A 24,267-nucleotide genomic window follows, 5' to 3' on the forward strand; every position below is an offset into this window, starting at 1 on the left:
TTTTAAGGCCACAAAGAATTGTGGAGATGGTGGTGCTGGAGTTTGACAGCATTTGGAATGTGGCATCACTGTGGAGGAGAAACCTGGGGCTGGGCAGAACTGGGTGGTTTAGCTCACTGGTAAGTCATGGTGTATGTCAGCAGTGAGGGGAGGGGGAGAGGGAGAGTGTAGGCCTGACAGCACAGGGTGGCGGACAGGCTGGCAGTACTGGTTTGAGAGTTTCTAGGAGGTTTGTGAAAACACTGAATTCATTGTTTTGTGTTTGGTTCCTGGACATGTGTCTATCTGTGTCTGCCTCTCTTTGCATCTAGCTCAGAGCTGGCCCAAATTAGAATGTTTACATTTTCTAACGGTCAACAAAACATCGGTGATGATAATCAAATCTTTTCTCTTTGCCTGAGAACTTTCAAAATTAATTTCATTTATTTTTCAAAAATAACTTAAATTAGGATGAGGAAAGATATTCTCTCTGTCTTTGTCTCTCTCTAGCACTGCAGGTGATTTTAGACTTCTGCCTGAAATGGGCGCAATTTTGGTGCAGTGGCCATGCAACCCACCCAAAATTACAGGCACCAAGCAGGTGCCATGCTGCAGCTCACTAGTTGTGGGAGGGAAATTGGCTGAGCGGAGTGGTCATTAATGGAAATAAAAATCAGGAGAGATATAAAACTGGCTGCCGATTCGCTATCGACCATTTAACACTATCACCCAGAGTCAAAATTACACACACGCACACTCAATATAAACTTTACCTCAATAAAGCTTTTAAAATTTATCTTCTAGCTTTTCTTCAAATATTTTTGAAAAACTACCAAAAAGATATACTGTAACTAATTGCTACTAACTCATTTTGGAAAATTGTGCAAACTGCACGTGCTCAGACCAAGATTCTTTCTTCAGTTAAACCTCTGGGTAAAAGGATCTAGCTCAAACCCAGGTTTTGATTTTAAAAGACACAAAATGCAATTCAATGAGCAAATTTAGTAATATAATTGTGAAATATGTTATTTTTGATGTTTTTATTTTGTTTAGAACCTTCTTTTAAACATTATAAGTTTCAATTACCAAAAAGAAAGCATTTGCATTTACATAGTGCCTTTCATGGCCTCAGGACATCCCAAAACACTTCACAACCAATTAAGTATTTTGAGGTGTAGTCATTGTTGAAATGTAGGAAGATGCAGCTGCCAATTTGCACACAGCAAGGTCCCACAAACAGTGGGACCTTGCTGGGAGCTGATAATGACCAGAAAATGTATTTTGGTGATGTCAGTTGAGGGCTAAACATTGGCCAGGGCATCAGGAGAACTCCCCTGCTCTTCTTCAAATGGTGACATGGGATCCTTTATGTCCACCTGAGAGGGCATAAGGGGCCTCATCCAAAATGCAGCACCTCTGATAGTGCAGCGCTCCCTCAGTACAGCACATAAAGTGTCAGCCTAGATTATGTGTTTGTTTCCAGAGTAGGGCTTGAAGCCATGACCTTCTGACTCAGAGGTGAGAATGCTTCCGCTGAGCCACGGCTGACAGAGGAAAATACGGCAGCCAAATATTTTTCAAAAGCATTTTGACTGATTTGTCTGGTTCAGTGGGCCCTGCAGGATTTTACATCCATTAAAGTTCATATGCATTAGCAATGTGATTTTGTAGAATTTACTCTTATATATTTTCACTGTATTAGACGGTTGTGATGCTAGTGCTCACACACACAACTTAAATAAACCAGGCAGAAGACACTGAACTATTAATCAATGGATCTTATCTGATAGAGTTACAAACTGGTCTTCCTGTAAGGTTAACACAACTGGTTAGGCTTAATTAGATTACATCTGTACTAGATATGTAACATTGGCACATTACCCCACCTAGATCTCTATTCTTGCTCACTGATGCTGCAATGTCTGCTATCATGTTATGTTCTCTTGCTTTAGACATTGGATTTCTATGGATACCTTTGCAGAGCAACAGACTTTCTTGATGCCATTCCTTTGGTCTGTGTAGGTTACCTTCATGTATATAAAATAAAACATTTGCTTGGTGTTGCTAATTTTGCTCCTACTGTTTCCTGTATTTAAAACCCCAATGAAAGAAAGGTTCAGTCCCACAATCAAACCCTTATATTCATAGCTGCAAAAGAATAAAATCGTGAAAACAGTTTTACCAAAAGTGAAACATTTGGCAGCTTTATGTCTTTCCACATAAAATGTATGAAGCTCGTCTAATTCATACACTAATATAGCACAATTACATCCACGGAAGTACCAGATCAAAGAAAGATGAACTGTCAGACTGGAGGGCCTTTCCAAAAGTTGAACTTATTCGGTTATGCCCACATTACCAAGAAATTAGCAAACTCTGGAATAATGTGGTGACACCATCTGCTTGAAAACATAGAGGGACGTAAGATTTGTGGAGACAGGGGAATTGTTTGATGAGCTTTTTACTCTGTCTTCATGTTACCTGGAATATTTGTGCTAGTTTGGCCTTGTGTTTTTACTGATGTTTTAATAAGAAGTAACATTTGACTGTGTGTTATGATGATACCCACTCTTGATCGTAAAAGCCTGAAAACTTATTGCTTTGCTATTCGGGGGTGTAATGGTAAACTAACAGTTTTTAAAACAATTCTCACCTTGCCTGTTAACCTAGGGTTGAAAGCTTTGGCTGAAGGTATTCCTGGAGGTTTAATCACGTGATGTTTGATCATGTGATGTTTGATCATGTGACATTTGCCAATAGTTTGCAAAGGTTATTGTACTGAGCAGCCTGTTTGTTACTACCTGGCCTATCCTGTTCACTGAGCAGATGTGCACAGCTCTAATGGGCATCGTTCCTGCTCCAGGGTACTGAGACTGTTATCAACACACCAGCACTGAGAGGAAGCACTGTGGTAAACTCATTGGCATCGCTCACATTTAAATAAAGTAAGCACCACAGCAAAGGATAGGCTATCGTATTAATTAAGGCAGTGTTGCAGAAATGGCTGGAGCAACTTCATTGGTTACATGTGGGTAGGATGATCCCATGTTTGATATGCCATCCCTGTGACTGAGGTTTCTGCAAGTCTTGGCACAGATGGCACAGTTCGGTAAATGGGACCTGTGATAAACCTCAGCTTCCAGAGGCAGTGCCAGGTAGCTGTGCATCAAACTGTAGGTACAATTACCAATTTAGCAGCGCGTCCAAACAGTACACCTCTAATGTCATCTGACATCTGTAGCAGCCCCTCTCTGCTCCTGCATGTCGTCCTCAACTAAATTAAGTGTCAGAGAAGCAGTGAGAGCAATTCTCATCGCTGTCAACTTTCTGACTGCAAAATCTAATTGACAGTCCTGATTCCTGATGTGCGAGTTCCTGCTTGACTCCTAATGCCTGTTTCATATGGAGAAGTTTAGCACAATGAATAACCACAACAGTAATTTTGTAGGCTTCCACCTTAATAAGCTGTGAGCCCCAATTTGCGTGAATAGGTTTAATGCAGTCTGTGTGCCGTAGCATGCTACCATCTCAAAAGTCCTACAACAGTTTTCATAGTATCATGGTATCATAGTATGGTACAGCACAGGAGGAGGCCATTCGACCCATCATGCCTGTGCCAGGTCTTTGAAAGAACTATCCAAATAGCCCCATTCCCCTGCCCTTTCACCATAGCCCTATAAATTTTTTCCCTTCAAGTACTTATCCAATTCCCTTTCAAAAGTTACTATGGAATCTGTTTCCACCACCCTTTCAGGCAGTCCATTCCAGATCATAACAACTCGCAGCATAAAAAAATGTTTCCTCATCTTGCCTCTGGTTCTTTTGCCAATCACCTTAAATCTGTGTCCTCTGGTCACTGACACTTCTGCCGCTGGAAACAGTTTCTCATTATTTACTCTATCAAAACCATTCATGATTTTGAACATCTCTATCAAAACTCCTCTTAACGTTCTCTGCTCTAAAGAGAACAACCCCAGCTTCTCCAGTCTTTCCACATAACTGAAGTCCCTCATCCCTGGTACCATTCTAGTAAATCTCTTTTGCACCATCTCTAAGGCCTTGACATCCTTCCTAAAGTGTGGTGCGCAGGATTGAACACAATACTCCAAACCAACTAGTGTTAAACTCCCTTTAAAATTGTATTATTTAGTGTATATTGCCTCTCCTCATTCTTCCTACCAAAATGTATCACGTCACACTTCTCTGCATTAAATTTCATCTGCCATGCATCTGCCCATTTCACCAGTCTGTCTATGTCCTCCTGAAGACTGCTACTATCCTCCACATTGTTTACCACATTTCTGAGCTTCATGTCATCTGCAAACTTTGAAATTATACCCTGTAAACCCAAGTCCATGTCATTAATATATATCAAAAAGAGCAGTGGTCCTAATACCGATCCCCGGTGAACACCACTGTATACTTCCCTCCAGTCTGAAAAACAACCATTCACTACTACTCTCTGCTTTCTGTCCCTTAGCCAATTTTGTATCCACGCTGCCACCGTCCCTTTAATCCCATGGGCTTTAATTTTGCTAACAAGTCTATTATGTGGTACTTTGTCAAATGCCTTTTAAAAGTCCATATACATGACATCAACCGCACTACCCTCATCAATCATCTCCGTTACTTCATCAAAGAACTCAATCAAGTTGGTCAAACACAAATCAAGTTAGTCCTTTAACAAGTATGTGTTGAGTTTCATTTATTAGCCCATACTTTTCCAAGTGCCAATTAATTTTGTCCTGGATTATTGTCTCTAAAAGTTTCCCCAACACTGCATTAGGCTGACTGGCCTGTAATTGCCGGGTTTATCCCTCTCCCCTTTTTTGAACAGGGGTGTAACATTTGCAATCCTGCAGTCCTCTGGCACCATTCCCATATCTAAGGAGCATTAGAAGATTGTGGCCAAAGCCTCAGCAATTTCCATTTATACTTCTCTCAGTAACCTAGGATATTCCTACTTCGAGTACTGCCAATCTTTTAAGTACCTCCTCTTTATCTATTTTTATCCTCTCCAATATCGCTACTACCTCCTCCTTTACTGCTACATTGGCAGCATCCTCTTCTCTAGTGAACACCAATGTAAAGTATTTAATACCTCAGCCATACCCTCCACAAGAAGATCTCCTTTTGTGTCCATAATTGGCCCTACCCTCCCTTTGACTACCCTTTGACTATTTATATGTTTATAAAAGACTTTTGGGTTCCCTTTTATGTTCGCTGCTAATCTATTCTCATACTCTCTCTTTGCCTTTTTTCCTCTCTTTTTTTAGATCTCCTCTGTACTTTCTGTATTCAGCTTGGTTCTCTACTGTATTATGAACCTTACATTTGACATAAGCCTCCTTTTCCTATTTCATTCTAATCTCTATATCTTTAGTCATCCAGGGAGCTCTAGCTTTGGATGCCCTTCCTTTCCCCCTTGTGAGAATATGTCCACTCTATACCCGAACCATCTCCTCCTTGAAGGCCTAACAATTTTTGATTCCAATCCACCTGGGCAAGATTGCTTTATAATTCACAATTGTTAGCCCTCCTCCAGTCAAGTATTTTTATGCTTGATTGTTCCTTGTCCTTTTCCATAACTATTCTAAACCTAATGATATTATGATCATTATTCCCCAATGCTACCCCACTGAATCATGCTACACTTGCCTCACTTCATTCCTCAGAACTGGATCCAGCACTGCTTCCTTCCTCATTGGGCTGGAAACACTGATCAAGAAAGTTCTCTTGTACACATTTCAGGAATTCCTCCCCCATTATTTCCCTTTACACTATATTGGGATAATTGAAGGCCCCCTTTATCACAGCACATAGTTCTTGCATCTTTCTGTACTTTGCCTGCAAATTTGCACCTCTAGCTCCTTCCCACTATTTGGTGGCCTAAAGTATACACCCAGCCGCGTATTAGCTCCTCTATTGTTCCTTAATTCTATCCAAATAGTTTCTGTCTTTGACTCCAAAACTACATCATCCCTTTCCAGTGCTATAATAGTTTCTTTGATCAATACTGCCACCCCTCCCCCTACTTTCTTTCCTTCCCTATCTTTCCTGAATACCTTGTAACCAGGAATATTAAGTCCCCAATCTTCTCCTTCTTTGAGTCAGGTCTCTGTTATTGCCACTATATCATAGTCCCGTATGGTGACTTGAGCCTGCAGGTCACCAACCTTATTTACCATGCTTCGTGCACTCCAAACTCATCTTAGGCTACCTCGCATTTGCCCCCTGTATGATCCATCCTATTTCTGAACTATTCTTTACTCTAGTACTATCTGTCCCTCCCAGTCTTCTGTGCACCTTGTTTCTCCTCTCTATGTTTAATCCTGGTGCCCAACACACTGCCAAATTAGTTTAAACACTACTCCACAGCTCTAGTTAACCTCCCCATGAGGACATTGGTCCCAGCTCTGTTGAGGTGCAATCTGTCCTTCTTGAACAGATCCCTCTGTGATAAATTGGATAGCCCGTTGGTGAAGGATAGAATACTAGCGCCTGATCTTCAGTTGCTTCCAAGCCTTTATTCACAGAGATCCGCATTACACCCACACCACATCCTAGATAAGCTCTCTTATATGTGGATACAAGAGAGCCCCAATTGATACACACCACCTGAATACAATCAACACTAATTGATATAAATCACATGGATACAATTAATACCCTCCTGCCCCAGAACTAGTCCCATTGTCTGTGGAATCTGAAGCCCTCCCTCCTGCACCATTTCTCCAGCCACGCATTAACCTCTTCCTAAACTCACTAACGCGTGGCGCTGGGAGTAATCCAGAGAATACTACCTTTGAGGTCCTGCTTTTTAACTTCCTCCCTAATTCCTGAAACTCTGACTACAGGACCTCAACCCTTTTCCTATGTCATTGGTTCCCACATGGACCACGACTTCTGGCTGTTCCCCTTCCCCCCATAAAATGTTCTGCACCCTCTCCGTGCTGTCCTTTACCCTGGCACCAGGGAGGCAACAAACCATGCGGGACTCACGTCTGTGCCTCCGACCATTGAATCCCCTATAACCACTGCTTTCTATACTTTGCTGTGCCCCACTGTGCAGTCCTTTGCCCCCTTGGTGGTGTCATCACCCTCACCGGGATTCAATACTGAAAACCGGTTAGTGAGCGACACACTCCCGGAGGATTCCTGCACTGCCGACCTCCTCCTACTCTGCTGGATGGCCATCCACTCACTGTCCTGAGCTCTCTGTGGTAATGTTTTGCGACAGTAATTCAGTGGGTGAGATTCAGGTAAACTCCAGAACCACTACAATTGTAGGAGTATCGCATAATGCTGAACTATTACCAGCACCTGATGTCTGAGAAAGTGGGAGCAGGTGGTTATGATCTCAAGTTATTGAAACGTTCCGGACTCAACATTGATTTCAATAACTTCACACCATAACCACTGTTCCCATTTTTTCGGACAGCAGGTGCTGGTAATGTTTCTGCTGTTGCCATTTACAAATCCTCTAGACCCATCTTTTGTTTATTTACTTGTCCCATTACCACCCTTTTGCCTTGCACCATCATCCCTTTTGTCATTTAATCACCCCTGCCCTCTACTCTATCACAGACCTTTCCATTTTGTTCTTTCCTCCCCTCCACTGCCCCGCCCCGCACCTCTGCCTGGTCTGTACTTGCTTAAAAACTTTTAAATCTCTAACTTCATCCCGTTCTGATGAAAGGTCATCGACCCTGAAATGTTAATTCTGATTCTCTCTCCACAGATGCTGCCTGACCTGCGAGTGTTGCCAGCATTTTCTGTTTTTATTTCAGAAAATAGTAAAAATACTTTGAAATCCAAATAGGTGAATGTGTCTTGCAACAAAAGGCTATTTTGGAATGGGGAGACATGTGTGTGAGCTCTAAACAGTATGTGATCTCTGTTTGATTTACAGAGAACATTATTCAAACAAAAATGCCTCTGCTCAAGATAATGCGTTAACAATTGTTAGCGATTCTTTGGGACCTGTTTGTAATGAAAATCTGGTTTGAAGAACATTCTGTGCCTGATCTCACCTTGACTGGGACTGGAGGCCAATGGCATCCTCTACGTGAGCTTGTGAACATTATGATGCAGCCTTCCAGTGGCTCTGGCAGTGTCTGGAACCTTTGCTGCCGTCACTCCTGGAGCTTTGTTTCTTTCAAAGTATCTCAGATGCTTCAGTCTGATATTTCTCATTTCATGTGGGTCACAACAAGGCTGCAATGCTCTGATAAAGAATGTGGTGCTCCTTAACTGTGCTCAAAACAGCTTTCACAATTTAAGAGGATTGTCACATTGTCTACTATCTGGAGGATAAGCGCTCATCTATCAAAGATCTTTTGGAAAAATATATTAAAGTAATTAAATGGTTACCCAAATTTCTACAGGACATAATAAAACAATTTTTTATTGAGATTCATTTTCCTCCCTTAACCCAGAGAATAGATGAAGATCTACAAATCCATCTCAGTGCAGCCAGACATCACTTGGAGAGCCTTGGTCATTGTATAATATCGACATTTGACACTGTGCTCCTGGTTTCCAAAAGTTTCTTTGGCCGTATTTGGTGTTTTGCTGGTTTTAGTATCCACTGGGCTCTATATCAAAAATGATGAATTTGAAAATGTATTCATCACAAAACAGTTTGTGGAGCTGGATGAAAGAAAATACAACAAAGGAAGACCTCAACTGCTTCCGCTAACTAAAAAGAAGACAAGTTTCATAAGGGTCCCATCGCTGCATTTAATGGCAAAGGGATGGAAAGTCAAAGTGAAATTCTTTATTCCTATTTCTGCTAACTTTCTTCCTTGGGCAATAATAATAGCGACCGATTATGAACTATACCTACTCATTTCTTCAATAAGAATTCATTTTGTGTCTCTACCTATCTACTCTAAAATGAACTTTATTTTGTCCTTACAAGTAAGAACTTCCAGAACAAGCGAAAGATCCAGATCGATTTTTGTGCTGCAATTAGTTCAAATATGTATTACGAAAATAATAATTTATTTCATTTTTACAGTTTGTAATATGAATAACACCCGCCAAAGAAGCTGAAACCAAGGGTTCTGTGAGTAAATGTCTCGTGCTCTATGATATGGAGCCAAACAAATCTGGAAGGTCCCCAGTTCCCCAGTGTGGTAGATTATTTTATCTCAGCCTGTTAGTGAGAAAGCTACAAGTGGCCTAAGAATCCATGAGCTAGAAAGAGGAAAGATCAGCCAGCGTTCCTGCTTCTGTTCAATATCTAGTAGTAACCCAACTGGAGTGAGTGTGTGAGTGTGTGTGTGTGTGGCATGTTAGGTGAGAGGAGGATAGGACTCAACTGTGATGTGCTCCATGGCAGAAAGCCTGCTAACATTCACATAAAGAATGGTTACTTGGGTCTATGAAAAAGGGCCAGGATTGTTAAGGTAATGACCTTGTCCTGTTCCTAAACAATTCTTATGTTAAGTAGAAACTTTACTGGGATAAGCACATCATAATCAATGGGGGTAAATTTAACATATTACGATAGTGTAAAATGACTGATATCAGATCGGCCACCCGTTGCACTCCCCTCCCAATTTTCATACGAACGGGTGATCGATCCGATAAAGATCATTTTACACTATCGCCAAAAGTTTAAATTACCTCCAAGCTGTTTAAACAAGAACTAAAATCCTGAATAGCTGCTAAGCAATCCACAATTTACCTTAGAGACTGGGATCATGTGCAGTCAGATGCATAATTCCCTGCACAGAACCGTAGCAACTATTGCTCCTTCTTTGTCTACTGGTAACTCATCCTAATGGCCAAGAGAAACAGAGGCCCTGATTTTAGCAGGAGGAGGGGGGCTGGACCCTAAAGCAGGCAGTGCACCTGGACACAATTGAGAGGTCAAGGCCCGGCTTATTTTAATGGCCGGGCCTCATTTCCACAATTTTTCCCTGATACCCGCCCGAACCCGGCCACATCCGCTACCTGGCTGGCGGGAAAGAGCAGGAATCCTGCGGCAGGAGGCTGCAGCCGAGGATCCCCGGCAGTCAGGTGAGTGGTGGGGTGGGGGGGCTCTGGATGCGATCAGGGGGAGGTGCCAAGGGCAAGGGAGGCCGAAGGCTTCCTTGTAAGGCCCAAAGGAACACGCCTGTTCTTCCTGGCCCACAAGGAAACCTAAAATAAAATTTTAAAAACTTACTTTGCTGGGACTCTTCTGACCCAAAAATCCCCTTCCCGGTAGGTTTGACCTGACAGAGAAGCCGTCACTGCTCCCCTGCTCAGCGATCGGACTAACATTGTAGGTCTGCATATTTAAAGATAACCCCGTGCTTTCCCATGGGTTTCTTGTTCACCTGCTCAATACTGCAGTCTTCATTAGAGCACTTGGGAAAAGCAATGGGAGGCTGCAGAAATTCTTTCCTCGACCCCTTTGCATTTTATCCACTCTCATCTTCATCTAAAGTGCCTCTTTCTAGAACTATGAGCACTCACAGGCCAACTGTGCCCATCGGACACTCTTGCAGGGCAGCATCTCACCAAAGAGCTGTGAATTCTTCACAAGAAGACCTGAAAGTCCTCCTGGAAGAGATAGAAGACAGGAAGGACAGATTACTGAGTGTTCCAGGCAACAAGCTATTCTGTAGTGAAAGCCTTGCCACCTGGTGGGAGGTGGCCCTGGCACTCATTGCCAATGTCTTCTGCCATGCCGCATTATTCTCATCTCCACACATTGCTGTTCCTCCTCCTGCTCCTTCATAAGGATGGCATAGAGAGATATGCCCAGGGGCAATGCCATACCTTCTCCAGAGTTGTTCTGAGGAGGTGAGGGATCAAAAAAATGTTCCTAAGCATAAACCTAGGTTAGATGTCAGGAGGTTTTATTTCACAAAGGGACATTGACATTTGGAATAAGTTGCCAGCTCATGCAATGGATGCAGATTGGCTGCAAATGTTTAAAAGGGAGCTGGACCTCTTCCTGCAGGAGGCTGATATCACGGCATACAGAAGGTATGTTGGAAGATGTACCTCATGGTTGTAATAAATTGGATAGTCAGGTGGCAAAGGATAGAATAATAGAGCCTAGTCTTCAGTTGCTTCCAAGCCTTTATTCTCAGAGATTTCCCCTTACATACCGTGTGCCCCTTAGATAAGCTCCATCCTATAAATTGATACAAGAGAGTCTCCAATTGATACCCACCACCTGAATACAATTAACACTCATTGATATAAATCACATGGATACCATTAACAGTAGTCACGGTGAGCTCCTGGAACTCGTTTTTGGTCACCTACGGCAGTCAGAGAGGAATTTCCCAGAATTCCTTTCTCCCCTGAGTTGGCCTAGGGCTTTTTTAATCTGTTTTTTGCCTCTCCCAGGAGATGACATGACTTCTGGTGGGGATTGAGGGTTGTGTTGCTTAGTTGCAATATGGCTAAATGGGACACAATGGACCAGTTGCTCTTTTTCTGTCTATCTTTTTGTATGTTCGTATGTAATACCAAAGATGCTATATTTAATAAGGAGACTCTTGAGTTTTCAGTAAAATCCAGCTGTCATAATTTTCTCCCAATTTCTCTGATAAAATTTATTTATATTCGCATTAATATCTAGAAAATGAAAAAGTCAGGAATTGAAATTAGCCCCTGAACCTATTACTTAAACTATCTGAGGTAGATTTTGACTTTGTGCAATAGTGTATAACAGGTGATTGTGAATCGGCAGCCCGTTTAACCTAGAATCATAGAATTATATAGAATTTTATAGCACAGAAGGAGACCATTCGGCCCATCCTGCCTGTGCCGGCTCTTTGAAAGAGCTATCCATTAGTCCCACTCCCCCTGCTCTTTCCCCATAGCCCTGCAATTTTCTCCCCTTCAAGTATTTATCCAATTCCCTTTTGAAAGTGCTTCCACCACCCTTTCAGGCAGTGCATTCCAGATCGTAATAAGTTGCTGCGTTAAAAAAAATCTCCCCATCTCACCTCCAGTTCTTTTACCAATTACCTTAAATCTGTGTCCTCTGGTTACTGATCCTTCTGCCACTGGAAACAGTTTCTCCTTATTTACTCTATCAAAACCTTTCATGATTTTCAACGCCTCTATTAAATCTCCCCTTAACCTTCTCTAGAACCTAAGGAGAACAATCCCAGCTTCTCTAGTCTTTCCACATAACTGAAGTCCCTCACCCCTGGTACCATTCAGTAAACTTCCTCTGCACCCTCTCCAAAGCCTTGAAATTTTTCCTAAAGGGTGGTGCCCAGAATCACCTGTTTAACACTATTACACAAAGTCAAAATCTACCCTTATAACTTTAATGCGGCTGGAACTATCTACTCTTTATGACTTTAATCCCCCACAAGATAGTCAGGATGGCAGACAGTCTCTTCTGAGGCGGTGAAAGCTGCTCCATATAAAAACCTGGAAGCTATTAAATCACCTTCCACGCTTATCAAAGTCTAGACTAAAAAAACAACAGGCATAGCAAAAATAAAATAAAACTTTCTGTTGATATTGCTTGTGACAAACATAAGGCGATGTTTAGCTATTAAATACAGAATATATTCCAGGAGTGGGTGGAACATATGTAACTTACTAATCGGCATTTGACACTTCGGGCTCGATTTTAGGAGCGTGTTTCCGGCGGGTTCCCAGCGGGGTGGCCCCGAAAATCCCGATCTCTGGTCACGTGACCGGATCGCGACGAAATCCCGGCCACTTCCGGGTACCGCGCTGACGTGCGGGGCTGCGCGCGCAAGCCCCGCTGGTGGGAATCCCGCAGGCACTTAAAGCCAGCGGGGTTCCACTTGAGAGTACTTACCTTGCTCGTTGTGGTCAGTTAATGAGCTGAAGCAGCTGTCAAAAGAGGAAGTGTGGGATTTTAGGTTCAAGGCAGTGAGTTTCCCACACTGGGGGAAACAGTCTCCCTCCAACCAGGCGTGTTGCAGCCAGCAGCCTGTGGCAGGTGCCAAGGTGCGCTCCACGGGGGAGAGCCCTCACCCACGCAGGAGGCCACCGCGTCACATAGGGCAACCCCTGCCCTCCACCACCCCCCGCCAAGCCAGAGGAAAGACCGACACGAAACCGCAGCCCCAGTCCCAGGAACCACCCACCCACCCTGCACAACCCCTCAGACCAACACCTGCCAGTTGGGTGGTGTGTGGAGACCCTCGGAGGACGAAGAGCATGACCAGCACCAGCAGCCTCGCAGTCCACGCCGTCCGCCGCAGGGACGTGGATCCCCCCAACACGGTGTTGTTGCACGCCCACCTGCACAGCAGGAGGGAGGGCTACCGCAGAGAGAGACGCGTCGCAGAGGGCACTACCCTCGCCACAGGGTCCACAGACCGAGGCGCAGCTCCCCGGACCTCTCCGAGCAGCAGTGCACAGGGAGGCGCAGATTCGCTCGACATGTAGTCGTGGAGATCTGCAGCCTCTTTCATGCCGAGCTGCTCCTGGCTGGCCCCAGCACCAACTGCTTACCTGTCGCTGGCAAAGTCACCACTGCCCTCCACACCTTCTCCTCCGCATCCTTCCAGGGTGCAGCCGGCTACACCGCCGATGTCTCTCAGTCGTCTGCGCGGACGAGCCCTGCAAATACACCTGCACCTACTCTGCAGTAACACGATGGGTGGCATCAGTGGTGGGTCCTCATAGTGATACCCAGGAGCGGGCATTATTGGACACAACGGACAGGATTCGCGGAGACATGGCAGTGGTGGTGTCAATATAATGTGTGCTGTTTGTTGCTCTGAAATTCAATATGGGTAACACCCATGACAAACCCTCAGACACCCTTGTGCACCCCCTTCATGCTGACGAGACGTTTGCCTTACGCTGCCTACTGCACATATGTGATGCATGCCCTGTGGCTGCAGCACAGGTGGTGGCAGGTTGAGTGAGGCTGGCCGTGAGGGAGATGCACGAGAGGGTGAGGTTGGGATGGAGCAATGAGATTGTATGCGGAGTGGGTTGCGTGTTAGTGGCAGGGTGAGTACTGGCGAGGTGAGTAGGTGGAGGTAAGATGAGGACGGGGTGTGAGTGGGTATGAAGGGTGATGTGACAGAATAGTGTTGGCGGTGCCGAAGGAGATGTGGGGTGGGGGCAGTGTTGTGGCAGACGGAGTGAAGGGGAAAGACTTCGTGTTCTCACTGCGGCTGACCTACTGCGGTCATTGCAGCGCCTCCTGCACTGTATGCAGGTGGGCGATATGTTGGTGGCGCAGGTGACCCCCTCTGCCACCTCGAGCCAGGCCTTCTTGGTGGCAGAGGCAGGCCGCTTCCTCCCGCCTGCCGGGGGGAAGATCTGTGTCCTCCCCCTCCTCCTCACCCCATCTGATGATAGCTGGGGTGAGGCATCATTAAACTGGGAGCAGCCTTCCCCCTGGGCTGCTCCATGCTGCAATTTGTCCCATTGGTTGCAGCAAATGTCAGTGGAGGACTGCCCCTTTAACTAGAGAGCCTCCAGCTGACAGATCGTACTGCGCATGCGCAGCCCGACCGACGCGCAGGCCAGCGCCGTGGACCCCGGAGGAGCAGGTAATTGATTCCGATTAGTGTGTTGCCTACTACGATCGCGTGGGCAACCCACTAATTTCGCCGAGCGTGTTGACCACGCTCCCGGAGGACCACCCGCTGGGAACCCGCAGGCCTGCTAAATTCGGGCCCTTCATCTTTGAGTCTGCTGTATAGATATAATCTACTGATGCAAAAGATGTATGCTATATTATAACTGGTGTATGTAGGCTACAATAGGATATCTGTACATTAATGCACACATTTATTCACTTTGTTTTCTACAGGCAAATGTAACATATGAAGCATCTTTGTTGAAAAGTGATTGCTTCCCACAACTGACCCTTACTATTGCTGGAATAACCTCTGTCCTTGTTACTCACTTTGCTTTTTGCCAAACTTACAACATTAAAAATATTGATCTTGTCATAATTTTATCCGGAAGCTCAAAAAGACCGAGTATATTTTTTACGAGATAAGATAATAAGGAAAAGATATTCAGGAAAATCATCATGGAATTCCAAGAAGTCACTGAACACTACAGTTAACTCGGTAAGAAGATTGTAAAGATGCAAAGTTAAGTTTGACATTTATTACTTTTCTATTACTGATTTACTTCTCTCTCCCCCAACACTTTGCCATGTTATTTCATAGAATGTACAGTACAGAAACAGGCCATTCGGCCCAACTGGTTTGTGCCAGTGTTTTTGCTCCACATGAGCCTCCTCCCACCCTTCTTTATCTAACCCTATCAGCATACCCTTCTATTCCTTTCTCCCTGTGTTTATCTAGCTTCCCCTTAAATGCATCAGTTTCCCCTAAAATGCATCTAAGCTTCCCCTTAAATGCTGGAGTTTTTGTTTCTTCTAAAGGTTCTTTGGGTAGTAACTTCAAACTTTCAGACACTTCAATGACATCTCCTTTACAGTTGAAAATCTGCTCTTACGATGTATGATCTTGGCTCATCACCTTCTATCCTTTTCCATAATTCAATTTTTCCTTTTTTCTCCAGCAATCTTCTCCTCCCCTTCTTGAAATGTTACCTTCTTGATGATTTCATGGGTAATTTGGAGAAGGGCCCTCAGTAATTTACCCTCAATGGTCATTATTCTTACTTCAATCTTGACAGTGAGTCAGCAGGATATTCAACTGTTGCTGAATAGACTTGATTTACTTTAGTGATGTCACAGGCAACCTGATCCAGTTCTCACCTCACACCCATGCAGCAATCAGCATCAGGAATCCTGACTGATTTCCTTCATCCTAACTCAAGGACACAGGATAATTGTCTATATAGCTCAGCTACTCACTGAAAAAAAACAATCAGGTGCTAGGATGCTTTTCATTGCTATTTATTTCTCTGGTATTTCTCATTACTCTTTATTTCACTCCCAGCTCCCTTCTCACTTTTTTACATCTCTCTTCCAGACGGATTCTCTTTTGCCCATTTCTCACTTTGCTTGTTTTCTTCCTGTCCATCACTTTTCGTTTAACTCCATTTTTTTCCTGATTTGTCCATCACTCTTCATTTTTCATCCAGTTCCTTTCTCTCCTACCCATTACTTCTCATCTATTCTTTTGCTTGTCTTTTCCAATCCATTGCTCTTCATTTTTCTCTTGTTTCTCATTTTACCATTACTTTACATCCTTTTCATGCTGTGTTTCTCCTCTACTCATCACTCTTCACCTTTCATCTGGTTTATTTTTCTTATACTCTTCATCCTTCAACTAGCTTGTTTCTTTTCCCTTTACTGCTATTTGTCTCTTTATTGGCTTGTCACGTCTCTTCCAACTTATTTTTCCCTAGCGCTTTTCCTAGCCTTGTTCTCCTTTGTTTTGTTTTATTTCATTGCCTTTCTCTTCATTTGTTCCATTATCTTTTCCTTGCTTAATTAATACACAATCTTAACCTATTCTCATTACAAGTTGCAGATGGTGTGTTGGTAACAAAGTTGAACAAGACAAAGACAATTTGTGTAGTCACACAAGAAGCTACGGAGCAATACAGCAAGCTTCAGAGCAAAGCTTAAATCAAGCAAAGCGATGGAAGTTCAGAATAAGTCGAGCCATTATGGCAGATTTGGTCATCTATTACCTGAACCTGGCAGGTGTGCAGTACTCCAGGGCACTTTGTTGATTGATTAGCCAACCTGGATCACTAAGGGAACCTGGAGGATTAGACATGTCCCCAGGGGTTGTGATTCATCCTTCAGATATCCCTGAGAGCTGATGTAGGGTGGTCCTCGCTGGACAAGCAGTTTTAGCTGGTTAAACTGCAGCACGATCCCTTGGCAGTCCCTAAGCCAACCTGTGCCTAACTTTTCTGGTCTCAGGTAAGTGGGGTATTTCACTCTGCAAAGAGTTTGTATTCTCCATGGGTATTTGTTCATGTCAGGCCTCTGGCTGACCAAAAAAGTCTCAAGATCACAATGTAGATACAAATGAGGAAGGTCATTTGGCCCATCACAGGTCATCCATCTAGAAAGATCCTACAGTCCCACACATAATGGCATCATACTGTCTTTTTAAATGTTTACAGGTATTTTGCCTCCATTCCTCTACTCAGAAGTCCATTCCATAGCCACTCTTTGTGTAAAGAAGAATTTCCTAACATCAGTTCTAAATTTGTCTTTTACTTGTTTCAACCCATGTCCCCCTGTCCTACTCTCATGGTTTATTTTGAAGTAGTGTTGTGGATCTACTTCTTTTATTATTTACTATCTTTACACCTCGATAAGATCACCTCTCAGTCATCTCCTTTCAAGGTTGAAATCCCACATTTCTTCAGTCTTTTTTGACAAACTCAGTCCTCTGATGTTAGGAATCAATCTCATGGCTCTTCTATGAACTGTTTCCAGGGCTTGAATGTCTCTGTCGTAATTCAATGACCAGAACTGGGCACAGTACCCAAGGTGCGATCTGACCAGAGCACAATACAGATTGAGTATGATTTCCTCTGATTTATACTTTGGTGTTCTGACTATTTACTTTGTTAATTACTGCTTTGCAGTGAATGTTTAGCATTGAGTTTTCTAAAAGCCCCAGATCTTTTGCAGCTTCGTATTTATCTGTTCCAATAATTCATGGAGTACTTATATTGCTGTTTTTTCTTCCTAGCATAGAACATTAGCTTTGTCCATACTAAAATTCATCCTGCCATTGTTTCACTAACTTCCACATTTTGTTGGAAAATCAGGATCGTTCCCTTCTGATTATTAAATTGTCACTATGCAGGTAGGCCTGAAAAATCTGCAGGGACATGATCCTGGCGGCTACTGTGTTAAATGTCAAACTGTTAAACTGTTTCTAATCTACCGAAATTCCTAAATCTTCATTGACTCTCCATAATGACTATCAATGCCTCACAAATCTCATCCACTATCTTAGTACTTAAGGACTAATAACATCCATCCACGGGAATTTATTTCCTTTAAGCCATTCCAGGCCTTGGATTATCGCTATTGAGAGAGCGTATATTGCTCATCCCTTTCCTGATAAATAGTTGGAGGAAAGAATAACTTGATGTATTAACCACCTTATGTTGAGCCCCAGTATTGATCCCATATTAGTATTAACACATTTTATATTATTTCCAGGTCTCTCTTTGCCCCATTTCCGACTCGTTGAACATGTTTCTGCATGTTCTTATATTCATCCCAGTGAACCCCTCACCTTCCTTCCTGCAGAATTTGTAGAGGAAACCTCAGAAAAACGTGCTGTGTGTCATGTAGAGGGAGGTGGCAGAGTGCCACCTCTCTCACCCCAAGAACTGCAGTCTTGCTCAGGAAAAAGTTCAATGGACTGACAAGGACAGGTAAGGTAATAGACAGGCCACTGTTGCTTCTCCTTCTTGGGCATGGGCATCAACATAGTTAACCCTCTAATATGACTTCCTGTAAAAGTCCTCCTTCTCACTGCACTGTGGGTTCAGGGATTCACTGCAGAGTATTCATATATTTCAATGCTGATAGTTAACTGTGGCGCAACAAGAAACTGATTTGCACTGGTGGCATACCCATACCATCCCCACAATGGAAAAGTCCTGCCCTCTTATTTAATCCCCAAATTGTATGCCTCAGTTACTATCTGGTAATGCTGGACCGTAATGGTTCATTAATGCCTGAGTACTGCAAACAGCAGGCCAATCGTAAATGTTGACTTTTTAAAAATCCTACAGGTTTCCTTTTGGTCGAAATGAAGCAAAAAATTGAAGAGACAGAATAATATCAATAGGACTACCAGGGTATAGGGATCAACCCTCTGATGACAGGAACCTCAGATACCAGGAAGTGAAGCACCAGTCAACTCTCGAATGGAAACACAACTTTGAGCACCATTTTTAACCTCTTGGTTCACACACTTGTGTAAAATCCCTATGTGCGCTATTTAAAAAGTCATTACTCAACTGGATTAATCAGTTTGTTTAAAAGCACATATAGGAATTTTGCACAAGTGGTTTAGCCAAGGTGCCAAATTTGAAGCTCAGAATTTTGTTTAAATAGCGCCACTTTTTGCTATTGCAGAATTCGTGAACTAAAAAAATAATGTCCTCTTTCCCTGGGATGTACATTTCATGTACTGTATCTAGAAATGAAGTTAAGTGGTTGCTGCATGATTGCAAGTGACAAATATTTGTGTTCAAATAATGAAAAGCATTTAAATGCAGAGAGACTGCAGGTGCAACGGCAATGCTTGTATTACCATAAAATCCTGTGTTTAATGAAAACATCAAGTTGCCTTGTTCACACAGGTGAGAAAATGTCAAACTACTAATCTTTGTGCGCTTCCAATTTTTCTCCCTGATTTTAAAGTTTTCCCTTAAAAATGTGATTCAGACAGTTTAGAAATTCAGCCGAGAGATTCACCAAGTTTATCAAGGATCCTCATTCCAGCTCTGTAGATGACAATATTCAAATCATCGGCTGATGACTCAGATCAAAAAAGTTCCGAGGTTTGATGTCTAGTCTACCCTGAGTGAGCTAATCTCAAAAGCAGTAACATCTGGGAATCACTGCAATTGATGTCAGCATCTACAGTCTTTAGAGAAAAATTCAGTCAGGATTCCCATTCCTGATTCTGATCGAGTAATCCCGCTATAAGTGTACACATGTGGAAGTTGCATTTGGACAGAATTAATTACCGCTGTCATCTGAAACTCAAAAGCTTTTGTGGTGGTAAAGAGATTTGGCTGGCAAGAAATTTCATTGAGGTTAGTAAAATGAAGTAAATGGATAAATGTGACCAGGCATCCAAATTCTGACCTGTCTACCTAGGAAAAGAATTGAACAGTTTACTTTTTGCCCCTATCTCTATCCCATGAAAGAGGCTTCCTGCCAGCTAGTTGTCAATCCCTGCCCTACCCCATCGCATTTGATTTTAAGTCTCAGGTCGGTCTCAGTTTTCATACAAAAGATTATTAACATTTATACATGCACATTTATATTTTTGCCTTGCAATGATACTATCTCATTCACTTTATAATTGCTTTAATTCCAATCAATAAATGCTCATGCTTTGTTGTTTCTCTGGTCACAAATTGCTACTAAAGCACCAGTTTTATGATTTATTGTTTCTTTATAGTTTTAACCTTGCCTACAATCAAAGAATGTATTCATCATATAGCACAGCTAGATGCGGAGTAAAGCTCTCTGAACTCTACCCCAATAGTGTGCCTCTTCCTCAACTTCAGAGGTGCACCCCATGCTGTGCCAGTGTAGTATTTTTTCCATTCCCCACACCAAACATCCTGAGACCTATCTAAATGGCATTGCCAATTAGTAGTAGTACACCCATTCCCACTAAGAACTGGATTGAGGTTTTCTAAATTCATTTTACAGAAGACCCTTATAGCCAGCAGATAAAGGATACTTACATCGTTACTTTAGGCTGGATTTAAACACAGGCCACAGGCAAAAGGCTAGTGTCTAATCCACTGTACCACCAGTTGTCTAAGGATTTCTTATTCAGTATCAGGTTACTTTACAACTCAATTATTATTTTACTTTTAAATGATGATGAACAGCCGTCCCATTTCATACGTATGTTGTAAATGTCTGGTAAAATAAATGAAAAAAAGTCTAGCATTCAGAATAATAACCAGTCAGATATCCAGCAATAAAAGGTATTTCAGAGACACAAGATAAATTCAGCACAGTAAGGCTCAAGTGAACTTATGGTTGCGTCATTATTGTTAACCTGACAGATACTGAACTCCCCATCAGGAATATGCTATCTGTTCTCTAACCATTCATTTTATTATTTTTAAAAAAATCATATTTTCCATCATACTGAGCGGATGTTCAGGACGTGACAAAAGTAAGGGCCTATATTCTAACTGCATGTTCCTGGTGGGGAACCTTGCCCACTGGGAGCTCATATTTTACACACAAAGGGTGGTAGAAGTTTGGAACTCTCTTCCGCAAACGGCAATTGATACTAGCTCAATTGCTAAGTTTAAATCTGAGATAGATAGCTTTTTGGCAACCAAAGGTATTAAGGGATATGGGCCAAAGGCAGGTATCTGGAGTTAGATCACAGATCAGCCATGATCTTATCAAATGGCAGAGCAGGCACGAGGGGCTGAATGGCCTACTCCTGTTCCTATGTTCCTATGTCATGGGCATGCTCCCTACAATTTTCTATTCATTAATTTTAAAGTCAACCATGTAATGTCCATTTATGAGTGTGCTAAGAGCAATTCCTTGTATCAGGGTTTCTTCCCCTTTAGGTAGTCAATTCTTCAGTTCTGTTTAAGAGTACTCACTAACATCTGATTGAGGGTCATAATCCCAAACATTAACTTGCTTGAGGTCTGCTTTCACAAACCCTCAGGGAGGTTGAAGTAGTAGGACAAGAACTCTCCTCCCACAGATAATTCACCTCAGCAAAACTATCACAAAGAAGCACCAAATGTAGGAAAGGCAATTCCAGGAAGGAGAAACTTAACAGCAAAGCAACTCTACACTGCTTTGTGCAGCTTCCAGCAATGATCTAATAGCAGCAAAGGTAGCTCACAATATCTGGGTGTTTATCCAGTGAATAACTAAACCATACAGCCAGATAGGTCCCAGGTTTAATCCCTGGTCTGTGCTGAATTACCTCATCAGTTGAACATTGGCTAAACACCCCTAAGTTAGGGAGAGGAAAATCAGCCAGGTTTCCATCTCCTGATTACTATTTAATGAGCCCTGCAAAAGGTTCTGTATGGAAACTAGGTGGTGATGGGATCAAGCTCTGCTGCAATAACCTCTGTAAAAGAATAGTCTGCTAACATTTAATGTCCAGGCACACACATGAATAATGGTCAATTGAGGTACCAAATGACAACCAATGTCAGCACATTCTTACCCCAGAATAGAAGGAGAAGAGAGAAAATTAGCAAGGATAATAAAAAAAGTAACAGAGATCTGGCACCTGCCCCAGCCCTCTTTTTTGGTCAGAATACAGCTTGACAAAATGTTGTCCATGATGTACTGTTGTTCTGTCATTCATTACCAGGTTCTCTAAAAGAAATAACCAAGTCAAGGAGCTGCACATTTCATTATGCCAGTGTATCCAATCTTAGGTATGGTTGGTATGAATCCATTTGTTTTTTATATGCTAATACTATTGTAAAGCCATTTGGGGCATCTCACCAGAAACAATCCCCAAGCCATTTGCTTAGGTGTCAGCCATGGCTCAATGGTTGCACTCTTGCCTCTGAGTCAGAACGTCGTGGGTTCAATCCCTACTCTTCAGCACGTAAACCAGGCTGACCCTTCAATGCAGTTACTCAGGGAACACTGCACTGTTGGATCTGCAGTGTTTCAGATGAAGCAGTTAAACTGAGGTTCCATCTGCCCTATCAGGTGGACATAAAAGATCCCATAAAACCATTTGAACGAGAACAAATATCCTGGCCAACATCACTAAACCAGATTATCTGGCTATTGCTGTACTGGATTTAGAATAATCCTTATGCTTCACTTTAATACAGGCTCATGGACTCAAGAGATAGAGAGCTGTCTGATTAACAATCTTTATTTATCAATGCACTAATACAAACCCAGCACATGCAGTACTTATACTCACAAGCAACAATCTCATCGGGCCTCGTGAACTGAGTCCTCTGACCACTCACATTAGTGTCATCAAAACTACTTAGAGTTAATTATGTAAGCTAAGCATGGTATTAGTATGTAAGCGTGTCCATAGTATGTATAGTTAGTAAATGAGTACGTAAGTTTAATACATAAATGCATTAATGGTTACGCAGGCCACTTCCCCCCTTTCGTCATGCTCATTAGCAATACCATCTGTTTATTATTCTCTGGACATTTCACACGCATGAGGACTGGCCTTCAGAATCCTCATCTCCTTATCCTTTTAGATTTTAATACACTGAAGCTTTTCTCTATTCACACTCCCAACACCTTAACCAGACATCTGGGCACCTGCCCAATAATTAACATCCCACTCTCAGGCCATCCTACACTTAACATTCTCGGTCACAGCTTACCCTACCGATATGCTGTTGACTATTAACCTTGCTTACTGATCCTTATATGTTGTTTGTGGGACCCTGCTGCGTAGAAACTGGCTGTCATATTTCCTTACATAAAACAGTGACTATTTCAAAAAGTGGTTTATTGGCTGTGAAGTACAATGGGATGCCCCGAGAATGTGAAAGGTGCTATATAAATGCAAATTATTGTTTTGTTCTACAAATGATCAATTCAGTCAATTAACAACTTGGCACTCTAGCTGTAAGCTAAACCCTTTGAAATATAAATACAAGCAAGTCTTCTTGCATAATGATGTGCAATGTCGTAAAATGGTTGTGGGGGCAGGATGTACCCACCAAAAGGAGATTATTGATCCTTTTTGCCAGTGCAGTGAAATCAAGGAAAAGTGGCACCTTTGTTTTGAAAATAGTCCCTTTGTTTTGACAATATGAACCAGTGACAAGGGCACAGAGTTTGTGGCGGGGCCAAAGGCAATGGCTTTGATCTTTCCAATGCTTAACTGGAGGAAATTGTGGCTCATCCAGGACTGAAGCAGTCTGGCACTACAGAGGCAGTGGAAGGATCGAGAGAAGTAGTGTACAGGTAAAGCTGGGTGTCATCAGTGTATGCGTGAAGCTGACCTCATGTCTTTGGATCACTAAAAGCTAGTGAGAAATAGAAATAGCAATCAAAAAGGCTAATGGAATGTTATGTTACAGTTATATAAAGCTCTGGTTAGACCCCATTTAGAGTATTACATTCAGTTCTGGGCATCGCACTTCAGGAAGGATATATTGGCTTTGGAGGGGGTGCAGCGCAGATTCACCCGAATGATATTGGAGCTTAAATGGTTAAATTATGTGGGCAGGTTATATAAACTTTGATTGTATTCCCTTGAGTTTAGAAGGTTGAGGGGTGATCTATTGAATTATTTAAAATGACAAAAGGATTTGATAGGGTAGATGAATCCAGAACAAGGGGGCACAATCTTAAAATTAGAGCTAGGCCATTCAGGAGTGAAATCAGAAGGCATGTTTTCACACAAAGGGTAGCGGAAATCTGGAACTCTTCCCCAAAAGGCTGTTGCTGCTGGGCCAATTGAAATTTTCAAGTCTGAGATCAACAGATTTTTATTAGGTAAGGGTATGGAGGGATATAGAGCAAAGGCGGGTAAATTGAGTTGAGGTACAGATCAGCCATGATCTGACTGAACTCCAGAACTGGTTTGAGGGGCTGAATGGCTTACTCCTGTTCCTATGTTCCCAGACCGATCCAATTTGGCGGATGATGCACTTCCAGCATAGAATGAACGCGTG

The 24,267-nt window shown here is 42.7% G+C and overlaps 1 pseudogene; it reads left to right on the plus strand.

The window, feature by feature from the left end:
- The first annotated feature begins 7,978 nt into the window (after nucleotides 1-7,978).
- Nucleotides 7,979-9,013, plus strand: LOC137308655 (dendritic cell-specific transmembrane protein-like; annotated as a pseudogene).
- The last annotated feature ends 15,254 nt before the right edge of the window (nucleotides 9,014-24,267 follow it).

The sequence above is a fragment of the Heptranchias perlo genome, chromosome 3 (assembly GCF_035084215.1).
Source record: "Heptranchias perlo isolate sHepPer1 chromosome 3, sHepPer1.hap1, whole genome shotgun sequence".
NCBI lineage: Eukaryota > Metazoa > Chordata > Chondrichthyes > Hexanchiformes > Hexanchidae > Heptranchias > Heptranchias perlo.